Source organism: Phyllobates terribilis, unplaced genomic scaffold (assembly GCF_046119375.1).
Source record: "Phyllobates terribilis strain yellow unplaced genomic scaffold, ASM4611937v1 Scaffold_243__1_contigs__length_2969482, whole genome shotgun sequence".
NCBI lineage: Eukaryota > Metazoa > Chordata > Amphibia > Anura > Dendrobatidae > Phyllobates > Phyllobates terribilis.
The window spans coordinates 1,691,627-1,705,493 of record NW_027363003.1 but is presented as its reverse complement, the minus strand read 5'-3'; positions in this window follow the sequence as shown (position 1 = coordinate 1,705,493).

The following is a 13,867-nucleotide window of genomic DNA, read 5'->3' as shown; positions in this document are numbered from 1 at the left end:
CTACGGAACAATTCCTTTATTCTTCGGAATTCTGCTGAAGTTTAAAAATGCTACAGAACTCTTCCATTGTTCACGATATTCTGGTGAAGTTTAAAAATGCTACAGAGCTCTTCCATTGCTCCTCGGAATTCTGGTGAAGTTTAAAAATGCTGAGGAACTCATCCATTGTTCTCGGAATTCTGCTGAAGTTTAAAAATGCTACGGAACTCTTCCATTGTTCTTCGGAATTCTGCTGTAATTTAAAAATGCTATGGAACTCTTCCATTGTTCTTCGGAATCTGCTGAAGTTTAAAAATGCTACGGAACTCTTCCATTGTTCTTCGGAATTCCGCTGAAGTTTAAAAATGCTACGGAACTCTTCCATTGTTTTTCGGAATTCTGCTGAAGTTTAAAAATGCTGTGGAACTCTTCCATTGTTCTCGGAATTCTTCTGAAGTTTGAAAATGCTACGGAACTCTTCCATTGTTCTTCAGAATACTGCTGAAGTTTAAAAATGCTACGGAACACTTAATTTGTTCTTCGGAATTCTGCTGAAGTTTAAAAATGCTACGGAACTCTTCCATTGTTCACGGAATTCTGGTGAAGTTTAAAAATGCTACGGAACTCTTCCATTGTTATTCTTAATTCTGCTGAAGTTTAAAAATGCTACGGAACTCTTCCATTGTTCTTTGGAATTCTGATGAAGCTTAGAACTGCAACGGAACTCTTTCATTGTTCTTCGGAATTCTGCTGAAGTTTAAAAATGCTACGGATCTCTTCCATTGTTCATCGGAATTCTGCTGAAGTTTAAAAATGCTACGGAATATTTCCATTGTTCTTCGGAATTCTGATGAAGTTTAAAAATGCTACGGAACTCTTCCATTGTTCATCGGAATTCTGCTGAAGTTTAAAAATGCTACGGAACTCTTCCATTGTTCTCGGAATTCTGTTGAAGTTTAAAAATGCTACGGAACTCTTCCATTGTTCTCGGAATTCTTCTGATCTTTGAAAATGCTACAGAACTCTTCCATTGTTCTTCAGAATACTGCTGAAGTTTAAAAATGCTACGGAACACTTCCTTTGTTCTTCGGAATTCTGCTGAAGTTTAAAAATGCTACGGAACTCTTCCATTGTTCACGGAATTCTGGTGAAGTTTAAAAATGCTACGGAACTCTTCCATTGTTATTCTTAATTCTGCTGAAGTTTAAAAATGCTACGGAACTCTTCCATTGTTCTTTGAAATTCTGATGAAGCTTAGAACTGCAACGGAACTCTTCCATTGTTCTTCGGAATTCTGCTGAAGTTTAAAAATGCTACGGAACTCTTCCATTGTTCATCGGAATTCTGCTGAAGTTTAAAAATGCTACGGAATATTTCCATTGTTCTTCGGAATTCTGATGAAGTTTAAAAATGCTACGGAACTCTTCCATTGTTCTTCGGAATTCTGCTGAAGTTTAAAAATGCTACGGAACTCTTCCATTGTTCTCGGAATTCTGTTGAAGTTTAAAAATGCTACGGAACTCTTCCATTGTTCTCGGAATTCTGGTGAAGTTTAAAAATGCTACGGAGCTCTTCCATTGTTCTCGGAATTCTGCTGAAGTTTAAAAATGCTACGGAACTTTTCCATTGTTCTTCGGAATTCTGATGAAGTTTAAAAATACTACGGAACTTTTCCTTTGTTCTTCGGAATTCTGATGAAGTTTAAAAATGATACGGAACTCTTCTATTGTTCTTCGGAATTCTGCTGAAGTTAAAAAATGCTACGGAACTCTTCCATTGTTCTCGGAATTCTGTTGAAGTTTAAAAATGCTACGGAACTCTTCCATTGTTCTCGGAAATCTGGTGAAGTTTAAAAATGCTACGGAACTCTTCCATTGTTCTAGGAATTCTGCTGAAGTTTAAAAATGCTACGGAACTCTTCCATTGTTCTTCGGAATTCTGCTGAAGTTTAAAAATGCTACAGAATTTTTCCATTGTTCTTCGGAATTCTGATGAAGTTTAAAAATTCTACGGAACTCTTCCATTGTTCTTCGGAATTCTGCTGAAGTTTAAAAATGCTACGGAACTCTTCCATTGTTCTTCGGAATTCTGCAGAAGTTTAAAAATGCTACGGAACTCTTCCATTGTTCTTGGAATTCTGGTGAAGTTTAAAAATGCTACGGAACTCTTCCATTGTTCTCAGAATTCTGCTGAAGTTTATAAATTCTACGGTACTCTTCCATTGTTCTTGGGAATTCTGCTGAAGTTTAAAAATGCTACGGAACTCTTCCATTGTTTTGTGGAATTTTGCTGAAGTTTAAAAATGCTACGGAACTCTTCCATTTTTCTCGGAATTCTTCTGAAGTTTAAAAATACTACAGAACTCTTCTCTTGTTCTTCAGAATTCTGCTGAAGTTTAAAAATGCTACGGAACAATTCCTTTGTTCTTCGGAATTCTGCTGAAGTTTAAAAATGCTACAGAACTCTTCCATTGTTCACGGTATTCTGGTGAAGTTTAAAAATGCTACAGAACTCTTCCATTGTTCCTCGGAATTCTGGTGAAGTTTAAAAATGCTGCGGAACTCATCCATTGTTCTCGGAATTCTGCTGAAGTTTAAAAATGCTACGGAACTCTTCCATTGTTCTTCGGAATTCTGCTGTAATTTAAAAATGCTATGGAACTCTTCCATTGTTCTTCGGAATTCTGCTGAAGTTTAAAAATGCTACGGAACTCTTCCATTGTTCTCGGAATTCTGGTGAAATTTAAAAATGCTACGGAGCTCTTCCATTGTTCTCGGAATTCTGCTGAAGTTTAAAAATGCTACGGAACTTTTCCATTGTTCTTCGGAATTCTGATGAAGTTTAAAAATGCTACGGAACTTTTCCATTGTTCTTCGGAATTCTGATGAAGTTTGAAAATGATACGGAACTCTTCCATTGTTCTTCGGAATTCTGCTGAAGTTAAAAAATGCTACGGAACTCTTCCATTGTTCTCGGAATTCTGTTGAAGTTTAAAAATGCTACGGAACTCTTCCATTGTTCTCGGAAATCTGGTGAAGTTTAAAAATGCTACGGAACTCTTCCTTTGTTCTAGGAATTCTGCTGAAGTTTAAAAATGCTACGGAACTCTTCCATTGTTCTTCGGAATTCTGCTGAAGTTTAAAAATGCTACAGAATTTTTCCATTGTTCTTCGGAATTCTGATGAAGTTTAAAAATGCTACGGAACTCTTCCATTGTTCTTCGGAATTCTGCTGAAGTTTAAAAATGCTACGGAACTCTTCCATTGTTCTTCGGAATTCTGCAGAAGTTTAAAAATGCTACGGAACTCTTCCATTGTTCTTGGAATTCTGGTTAAGTTTAAAAATGCTACGGAACTCTTCCATTGTTCTCAGAATTCTGCTGAAGTTTATAAATTCTACGGTACTCTTCCATTGTTCTTGGGAATTCTGCTGAAGTTTAAAAATGTTACGGATCATTTCCATTGTTCTTCGGAATTCTGCTGAAGTTTAAATATGCTACGGAACTCTCCCCTTGTTCTTCTGAGTTCTACTGAAGTTTAAAAATGCTGCGGAACACTTCCATTGTTCTTCGGAATTCTGATGAAGTTTAAAACTGCAACGGAACTCTTCCATTGTTCTTCGGAATTCTGCTGAAGTTTAAAAATGCTACGGAACTCTTCCATTGTTCTTCGGAATTCTGCTGAAGTTTAAAAATGCTATGCAACTCTTACATTGTTCTTCGGAATTCTGCTGAAGTTTAAAAATGCTACGGAACTCTTCCATTGTTCTTCGGAATTCTGATGAAGCTTAAAACTGCAACGGAACTCTTCTCTTGCTCTTCGGAATTCTGCTGAAGTTTAAAAATGCTACGGAACTCTTCCATTGTTCTTCGGAATTCTGCTGAAGTTTAAAAATGCTACGGAACTCTTCCATTGTTCTCGGAATTCTGCTGAAGTTTAAAAATGCTATGGAACTCTTCCATTGTTCTCGGAATTCTGCTGAAGTTTAAAAATGCTACGGAGCTCTTCCATTGTTCTTCGGAATTCTGCTGAAGTTTAAAAATGCTACGGAACTCTTCCATTGTTCTCGGAATTCTGCTGAAGTTTAAAAATGCTACGGAACTCTTCCATTGTTCTCGGAATTCTGCTGAAGTTTAAAAATGCTACGGAACTCTTCCATTGTTCTTCGGAATTCTGCAGAAGTTTAAAAATGCTACGGAACTCTTCCATTGTTCTTGGAATTCTGGTTAAGTTTAAAAATGCTACGGAACTCTTCCATTGTTCTCAGAATTCTGCTGAAGTTTATAAATTCTACGGTACTCTTCCATTGTTCTTGGGAATTCTGCTGAAGTTTAAAAATGTTACGGATCATTTCCATTGTTCTTCGGAATTCTGCTGAAGTTTAAATATGCTACGGAACTCTCCCCTTGTTCTTCTGAGTTCTACTGAAGTTTAAAAATGCTGCGGAACACTTCCATTGTTCTTCGGAATTCTGATGAAGTTTAAAACTGCAACGGAACTCTTCCATTGTTCTTCGGAATTCTGCTGAAGTTTAAAAATGCTACGGAACTCTTCCATTGTTCTTCGGAATTCTGCTGAAGTTTAAAAATGCTATGCAACTCTTACATTGTTCTTCGGAATTCTGCTGAAGTTTAAAAATGCTACGGAACTCTTCCATTGTTCTTCGGAATTCTGATGAAGCTTAAAACTGCAACAGAACTCTTCTCTTGCTCTTCGGAATTCTGCTGAAGTTTAAAAATGCTACGTAACTCTTCCATTGTTCTTCGGAATTCTGCTGAAGTTTAAAAATGCTACGGAACTCTTCCATTGTTCTCGGAATTCTGCTGAAGTTTAAAAATGCTATGGAACTCTTCCATTGTTCTCGGAATTCTGCTGAAGTTTAAAAATGCTACGGAGCTCTTCCATTGTTCTTCGGAATTCTGCTGAAGTTTAAAAATGCTACGGAACTCTTCCATTGTTCTCGGAATTCTGCTGAAGTTTAAAAATGCTACGGAACTCTTCCATTGTTCTCGGAATTCTGCTGAAGTTTAAAAATGCTACGGAACTCTTCCATTGTTCTTCGGAATTCTGCTGAAGTTTAAAAATGCTACGGAACTCTTCCATTGTTCTTGGAATTCCTGTGAAGTTTAAAAATGCTACGGAACTCTTCCATTGTTCTCAGAATTCTGCTGAAGCTTATAAATTCTACGGTGCTCTTCCAATTTTCTTGGGAATTCTGCTGAAGTTTAAAAATGTTACGGATCAATTCCATTGTTGTTCGGAATTCTGCTTAAGTTTAAAAATGCTACGGAACTCTTCCATTGTTCTTCGGAATTCTGCTGAAGTTTAAAAATGCTGCGGAACTCTTCCATTGTTCTTCGGAAATCTGCTGAAGTTTAAAAATGCTACGGAACTCTTCCATTGTTTTGCGGAATTCTGCTGAAGTTTAAAAATGCTACGGAACTCTTCCATTTTTCTCGGAATTCTTCTGAAGTTTAAAAATACTACAGAACTCTTCTCTTGTTCTTCAGAATTCTGCTGAAGTTTAAAAATGCTACGGAACAATTCCTTTGTTCTTCGGAATTCTGCTGAAGTTTAAAAATGCTACAGAACTCTTCCATTGTTCACGGTATTCTGGTGAAGTTTAAAAATGCTACAGAACTCTTCCATTGTTCCTGGGAATTCTGGTGAAGTTTAAAAATGCTGCGGAAATCATCCATTGTTCTCGGAATTCTGCTGAAGTTTAAAAATGCTACGGAACTCTTCCATTGTTCTTCGGAATTCTGCTGTAATTTAAAAATGCTATGGAACTCTTCCATTGTTCTTCGGAATTCTGCTGAAGTTTAAAAATGCTACGGAACTCTTCCATTGTTCTTTGGAATTCTGCTGAAGTTTAAAAATGCTACGGAACTCTTCCATTGTTTTTCGGAATTCTGCTGAAGTTTAAAAATGCTGTGGAACTCTTCCATTGTTCTCGGAATTCTTCTGAAGTTTGAAAATGCTACGGAACTCTTCCATTGTTCTTCAGAATACTGCTGAAGATTACAAATGCTACAGAACTTTTCCATTGTTCTTCGGAATTCTGATGAAGTTTAAAAATGCTACGGAACTCTTCCATTGTTCTTCGGAATTCTGAAGAAGTTTAAAAATGCTACGGAACTCTTCCATTGTTCTTGGAATTCTGGTGAAGTTTAAAAATACTACGGAACTCTTCCATTGTTCTCAGAATTCTGCTGAAGTTTATAAATTCTACGGTATTCTTCCATTGTTCTTGGGAATTCAGCTGAAGTTTAAAAATGTTACGGATCATTTCCATTGTTCTTCGGAATTCTGCTGAAGTTTAAATATGCTACGGAACTCTTCCATTGTTCTTCGGAATTCTGCTGAAGTTTAAAAATTCTATGGAACTCTTCGATTGTTCTTCGGAATTCTGCTGAAGTTTAAAAATGCTGCGGAACACTTCCATTGTTCTTCGGAATTCTGATGAAGTTTAAAACTGCAACGGAACTATTCCATTGTTCTTCGGAATTCTGCTGAAGTTTAAAAATGCTACGGAACTCTTCCATTGTTCTTCGGAATTCTGCTGAAGTTTAAAAATGCTACGGAACTCTTACATTGTTCTTCTGAATTCTGCTGAAGTTTAAAAATGCTACGGAACTCTTCCATTGTTCTTCAGAATTCTGATGAAGCTTAAAACTGCAATGGAACTCTTCCATTGTTCTTCGGAATTCTGCTGAAGTTTAAAAATGCTATGGAACTCTTCCATTGTTCTCGGAATTCTGGTGAATTTTAAAAATGCTACGGAACTCTTCCATTGTTCTCGGAATTCTGGTGAAGTTTAAAAATGCTAAGGAACTCATACATTGTTCTCGGAATTCTGCTGAAGTTTAAAAATGCTACGGAACTCTTCCATTGTTCTTCGGAATTCTGCTGAAGTTTAAAAATGGTACGGAACTCTTCCATTTTTCTCGGAATTCTTCTGAAGTTTAAAAATGCTACAGAACTCTTCTCTTGTTCTTCAGAATTCTGCTGAAGTTTAAAAATGCTACGGAACACTTCCTTTGTTCTTCGGAATTCTGCTGAAGTTTAAAAATGCTACAGAACTCTTCCATTGTTCACGGTATTCTGGTGAAGTTTAAAAATGCTACGGAACTCTTCCATTGTTCTTCGGAATTCTGCTGAAGTTTAAAAATGCTACGGAACTCCTCCATTGTTCTTCTGAATTCTGCTAAAGTTTAAAAATGCTACGGAACTCTTCCATTGTTCTCGGAATTCTGGTGAAGTTTAAAAATGCTATAGAACTCTTCCATTGTTCTTCGGAATTCTGCTGAAGTTTAAAAATGCTACGGAACTTTTCCATTGTTCTTCGGAATTCTGCTGTAATTTAAAAAAGCTACGGAACTCTTCCATTGTTCTTCGGAATTCTGCTGAAGTTTAAAAATGCTACGGAACTCTTCCATTGTTCTTCGGAATTCTGCTGAAGTTTAAAAATGCTACGGAACTCTTCCATTGTTTTTTGGAATTCTGCTGAAGTTTAAAAATGCTGTGGAACTCTTCCATTGTTCTCGGAATTCTTCTGAAGTCTGAAAATGCTACGGAACTCTTCCATTGTTCTTCAGAATACTGCTGAAGTTTAAAAATGCTACGGAACACTTCCTTTGTTCTTCGGAATTCTACTGAAGTTTAAAACTGCAACGGAACTCTTCCATTGTTCTTCGGAATTCTGCTGAAGTTTAAAAATGCTACGGAACTCTTCCATTGTTCTTCGGAATTCTGCTGAAGATTAAAAATGCTACGGAACTCTTACATTGTTCTTCTGAATTCTGCTGAAGTTTAAAAATGCTACGGAACTCTTCCATTGTTCTTCGGAATTCTGCTGAAGTTTAAAAATGCTACGGAACTCTTCCATTGTTCTCGGAATTCTGCTGAAGCTTAAAAATGCTATGGAACTCTTCCATTGTTCTCGGAATTCTGCTGAAGTTTAAAAATGCTACGGAACTCTTCCATTGTTCTTCGGAATTCTGCTGAAGTTTAAAAATGCTACGGAACTCTTCCATTGTTCTCGGAATTCTGCTGAAGTTTAAAAATGCTACGGAACTCTTCCATTGTTTTCGGAATTCTGCTGAAGTTTAAAAATGCTACGGAACTCTTCCATTGTTCTTCGGAATTCTGCTGAAGTTTAAAAATGCTACGGAACTCTTCCATTGTTCTTGGAATTCCTGTGAAGTTTAAAAATGCTACGGAACTCTTCCATTGTTCTCAGAATTCTGCTGAAGCTTATAAATTCTACGGTGCTCTTCCATTTTTCTTGGGAATTCTGCTGAAGTTTAAAAATGTTACGGATCAATTCCATTGTTCTTCGGAATTCTGCTTAAGTTTAAAAATGCTACGGAACTCTTCCATTGTTCTTCAGAATTCTGCTGAAGTTTAAAAATGCTGCGGAACTCTTCCATTGTTCTTCGGAATTCTGCTGAAGTTTAAAAATGCTACGGAACTCTTCCATTGTTTTGCGGAATTCTGCTGAAGTTTAAAAATGCTACGGAACTCTTCCATTTTTCTCGGAATTCTTCTGAAGTTTAAAAATGCTACAGAACTCTTCTCTTGTTCTTCAGAATTCTGCTGAAGTTTAAAAATGCTACGGAACAATTCCTTTGTTCTTCGGAATTCTGCTGAAGTTTAAAAATGCTACAGAACTCTTCCATTGTTCACGGTATTCTGGTGAAGTTTAAAAATGCTACAGAACTCTTCCATTGTTCCTCGGAATTCTGGTGAAGTTTAAAAATGCTGCAGAACTCATCCATTGTTCTCGGAATTCTGCTGAAGTTTAAAAATGCTACGGAACTCTTCCATTGTTCTTCGGAATTCTGCTGTAATTTAAAAATGCTATGGAACTCTTCCATTGTTCTTCGGAATTCTGCTGAAGTTTAAAAATGCTACGGAACTCTTCCATTGTTCTTCGGAATTCTGCTGAAGTTTAACAATGCTACGGAACTCTTCCATTGTTTTTCGGAATTCTGCTGAAGTTTAAAAATGCTGTGGAACTCTTCCATTGTTCTCGGAATTCTTCTGAAGTTTGAAAATGCTACGGAACTCTTCCATTGTTCTTCAGAATACTGCTGAAGATTAGAAATGCTACAGAACTTTTCAATTGTTCTTCGGAATTCTGATGAAGTTTAAAAATGCTACGGAACTCTTCCATTGTTCTTCGGAATTCTGCTGAAGTTTAAAAATGCTACGGAACTCTTCCATTGTTCTTCGGAATTCTGAAGAAGTTTAAAAATGCTACGGAACTCTTCCATTGTTCTTGGAATTCTGGTGAAGTTTAAAAATGCTACGGAACTCTTCCATTGTTCTCAGAATTCTGCTGAAGTTTATAAATTCTACGGTATTCTTCCATTGTTCTTGGGAATTCTGCTGAAGTTTAAAAATGTTACGGATCATTTCCATTGTTCTTCGGAATTCTGCTGAAGTTTAAATATGCTACGGAACTCTTCCATTGTTCTTCGGAATTCTGCTGAAGTTTAAAAATGCTATGGAACTCTTCGATTGTTCTTCGGAATTCTGCTGAAGTTTAAAAATGCTGCGGAACACTTCCATTGTTCTTCGGAATTCTGATGAAGTTTAAAACTGCAACGGAACTATTCCATTGTTCTTCGGAATTCTGCTGAAGTTTAAAAATGCTACGGAACTCTTCCATTGTTCTTCGGAATTCTGCTGAAGTTTAAAAACGCAACGGAACTCTTACATTGTTCTTCTGAATTCTGCTGAAGTTTAAAAATGCTACGGAACTCTTCCATTGTTCTTCGGAATTCTGCTGAAGTTTAAAAATGCTATGGAACTCTTCCATTGTTCTCGGAATTCTGGTGAAGTTGAAAAATGCTACGGAACTCTTCCATTATTCTCGGAATTCTGGTGAAGTTTAAAAATGCTACGGAACTCATCCATTGTTCTCGGAATTCTGCTGAAGTTTAAAAATGCTACGGAACTCTTCCATTGTTCTTCGGAATTCTGCTGAAGTTTAAAAATGGTACGGAACTTTTCCATTGTTCTTCGGAATTCTGACGTAGTTTAAAAAGGCTACGGAACTCTTCCATTGTTCTTCGGAATTCTGCTGAAGTTTAAAAATGCTACGGAACTCTTTCATTGTTCTTCGGAATTCTGCAGAAGTTTAAAAATGCTACGGAACTCTTCCATCGTTCTTGGAATTCTGTTGAAGTTTAAAAATGCTGCGGAACTCTTCCATTGTTCTCAGAATTCTGCTGAAGCTTATAAATTCTATGGTGCTCTTCCATTGTTCTTGGGAATTCTGCTGAAGTTTAAAAATGTTACGGATCAATTCCATTGTTCTTCGGAATTCTGCTGAAGTTTAAAAATGCTACGGAACTCTTACATTGTTCTCGGAATTCTGCTGAAGTTTAAAAATGCTATGGAACTCTTCCATTGTTCTTCGGAATTCTGCTGAAGTTTAAAAATGGTACGGAACTTTTCCATTGTTCTTTGGCATTCTGATGAAGTTTAAAAATGCTACGGAACTCTTCCATTGTTCTTCGGAATTCTGCTGAAGTTTAAAAATGCTACGGAACTTTTCCATTGTTCTTCGGAATTCTGCTGTAATTTCAAAAAGCTACGGAACTCTTCCATTGTTCTTCGGAATTCTGCTGAAGTTTAAAAATGCTACGGAACTCTTCCATTGTTCTTCGGAATTCTGCTGAAGTTTAAAAATGCTACGGAACTCTTCCATTGTTTTTTGGAATTCTGCTGAAGTTTAAAAATGCTGTGGAACTCTTCCATTGTTCTCGGAATTCTTCTGAAGTTTGAAAATGCTACGGAACTCTTCCATTGTTCTTCAGAATACTGCTGAAGTTTAAAAATGCTACGGAACACTTCCTTTGTTCTTCGGAATTCTGCTGAAGTTTAAAAATGCTACGGAACTCTTCCATTGTTCACGGAATTCTGGTGAAGTTTAAAAATGCTACGGAACTCTTCCATTGTTCTTCGGAATTCTGCTGAAGTTTAAAAATGATATGGAACTCTTCCATTGTTCTTCTGAATTCTGCTAATGTTTAAAAATGCTACGGAACTCTTCCATTGTTCTCGGAATTCTGGTGAAGTTTAAAAATGCTACGGAACTCTTCCATTGTTCTCGGAATTCTACTGAAGTTTAAAAATGCTATGGAACTCTTCCATTGTTCTTCGGAATTCTGCTGAAGTTTAAAAATGGTACGGAACTTTTCCATTGTTCTTTGGCATTCTGATGAAGTTTAAAAATGCTACGGAACTCTTCCATTGTTCTTCGGAATTCTGCAGAAGTTTAAAAATGCTACGGAACTCTTCCATTGTTCTTGGAATTCTGGTGAAGTTTAAAAATGCTACGGAACTCTTCCATTATTCTCAGAATTCTGGTGAAGTTTATAAATTCTGCGGTGCTCTTCCATTGTTCTTGGGAATTCTGCTGAAGTTTAAAAATGTTACGGATCATTTCCATTGTTCTTTGGAATTCTGCTGAAGTTTAAAAATGCTACGGAACTCTTGCATTGTTCTTCGGAATTCTGCTGAAGTTTAAAAATGCTATGGAACTCTTCCATTGTTCTCGGAATTCTGGTGAAGTTGAAAAATGCTACGGAACTCTTCCATTATTCTCGGAATTCTGGTGAAGTTTAAAAATGCTACGGAACTCATCCATTGTTCTCGGAATTCTGCTGAAGTTTAAAAATGCTACGGAACTCTTCCATTGTTCTTCGGAATTCTGCTGAAGTTTAAAAATGGTACGGAACTTTTCCATTGTTCTTCGGAATTCTGACGTAGTTTAAAAAGGCTACGGAACTCTTCCATTGTTCTTCGGAATTCTGCTGAAGTTTAAAAATGCTACGGAACTCTTTCATTGTTCTTCGGAATTCTGCAGAAGTTTAAAAATGCTACGGAACTCTTCCATCGTTCTTGGAATTCTGGTGAAGTTTAAAAATGCTACGGAACTCTTCCATTGTTCTCAGAATTCTGCTGAAGCTTATAAATTCTATGGTGCTCTTCCATTGTTCTTGGGAATTCTGCTGAAGTTTAAAAATGTTACGGATCAATTCCATTGTTCTTCGGAATTCTGCTGAAGTTTAAAAATGCTACGGATCTCTTCCATTGTTCTTCGGAATTCTGCTGAAGTTTAAAAATGCTACGGAACTCTTCCATTGTTCTTCGGAATTCTGCTGAAGTTTAAAAATGCTACGGAACTCTTCCATTGTTTTTCGGAATTCTGCTGAAGTTTAAAAATGCTGTGGAACTCTTCCATTGTTCTCGGAATTCTTCTGAAGTTTGAAAATGCTACGGAACTCTTCCATTGTTCTTCAGAATACTGCTGAAGTTTAAAAATGCTACGGAACACTTCCTTTGTTCTTCGGAATTCTGCTGAAGTTTAAAAATGCTACAGATCTCTTCCATTGTTCACGGTATTCTGGTGAAGTTTAAAAATGCTACGGAACTCTTCCATTGTTCTTCGGAATTCTGCTGAAGTTTAAAAATGCTATGGGACTCTTCCATTGTTCTTCTGAGTTCTGCTGAAGTTTAAAAAGGCTACGGAACTCTTCCATTGTTCTTCGGAATTCTGCTGAAGTTTAAAACTGCAACGGAACTCTTCCATTGTTCTTCGGAATTCTGCTGAAGTTTAAAAAGGCTATGGAACTCTTCCATTGTTCTTCGGAATTCTGCTGAAGTTTAAAAATGCTATGGAATTCTTCCATTGTTCTCGGAATTCTGGTGAAGTTTAAAAATGCTGCGGAACTCATCCATTGTTCTTGGAATTCTGCTGAAGTTTAAAAATGCTACGGAACTCTTCCATTGTTCTTCGGAATTCTGCTGTAATTTAAAAATGCTACGGAACTCTTCCATTGTTCTTCGGAATTCTGCTGAAGTTTAAAAATGCTACGGAACTCTTCCATTGGTCTTCGGAATTCTGCTGAAGTTTAAAAATGCTACGGAACTCTTCCATTGTTTTTCGGAATTCTGCTGAAGTTTAAAAATGCTGTGGAACTCTTCCATTGTTCTCGGAATTCTTCTGAAGTTTGAAAATGCTACGGAACTCTTCCATTGTTCTTCAGAATACTGCTGAAGTTTAAAAATGGTACGGAACACATCCTTTGTTCTTCGGAATTCTGCTGAAGTTTAAAAATGCTACGGAACTCTTCCATTGTTCACGGAATTCTGGTGAAGTTTAAAAATGCTACGGAACTCTTCCATTGTTCTTTGGAATTCTGCTGAAGTTTAAAAATGCTATGGAACTCTTCCATTGTTCTTCTGAATTCTGCTGAAGTTTAAAAATGCTACGGAACTCTTCCATTGTTCTCGGAATTCTGTTGAAGTTTAAAAATGCTACGGAACTCTTCCATTGTTCTCGGAATTCTAGTGAAGTTTAAAAATGCTACGGAACTCTTCCATTGTTCTCGGAATTCTGCTGAAGTTTAAAAATGCTATGGAACTCTTCCATTGTTCTTCGGAATTCTGCTGAAGTTTAAAAATGCTATGGAACTTTTCCATTGTTCTTCGGAATTCTGATGAAGTTTAAAAATGCTACGGAACTCTTCCATTGTTCTTCGGAATTCTGCTGAAGTTTAAAAATGCTACGGAACTCTTCCATTGTTCTTCGGAATTCTGCAGAAGTTTAAAAATGCTACGGAACTCTTCCATTGTTCTTGGAATTCTGGTGAAGTTTAAAAATGCTACGGAACTCTTCCATTGTTCTCAGAATTCTGCTGAAGTTTATAAATTCTACGGTACTCTTCCATTGTTCTTGGGAATTCTGCTGAAGTTTAAAAATGTTACGGATCATTTCCATTGTTCTTCGGAATTCTGCTGAAGTTTAAATATGCTACGGAACTCTTCCATTGTTCTTTGGAATTCTGCTGAAGTTTAAAAATGCTACGGAA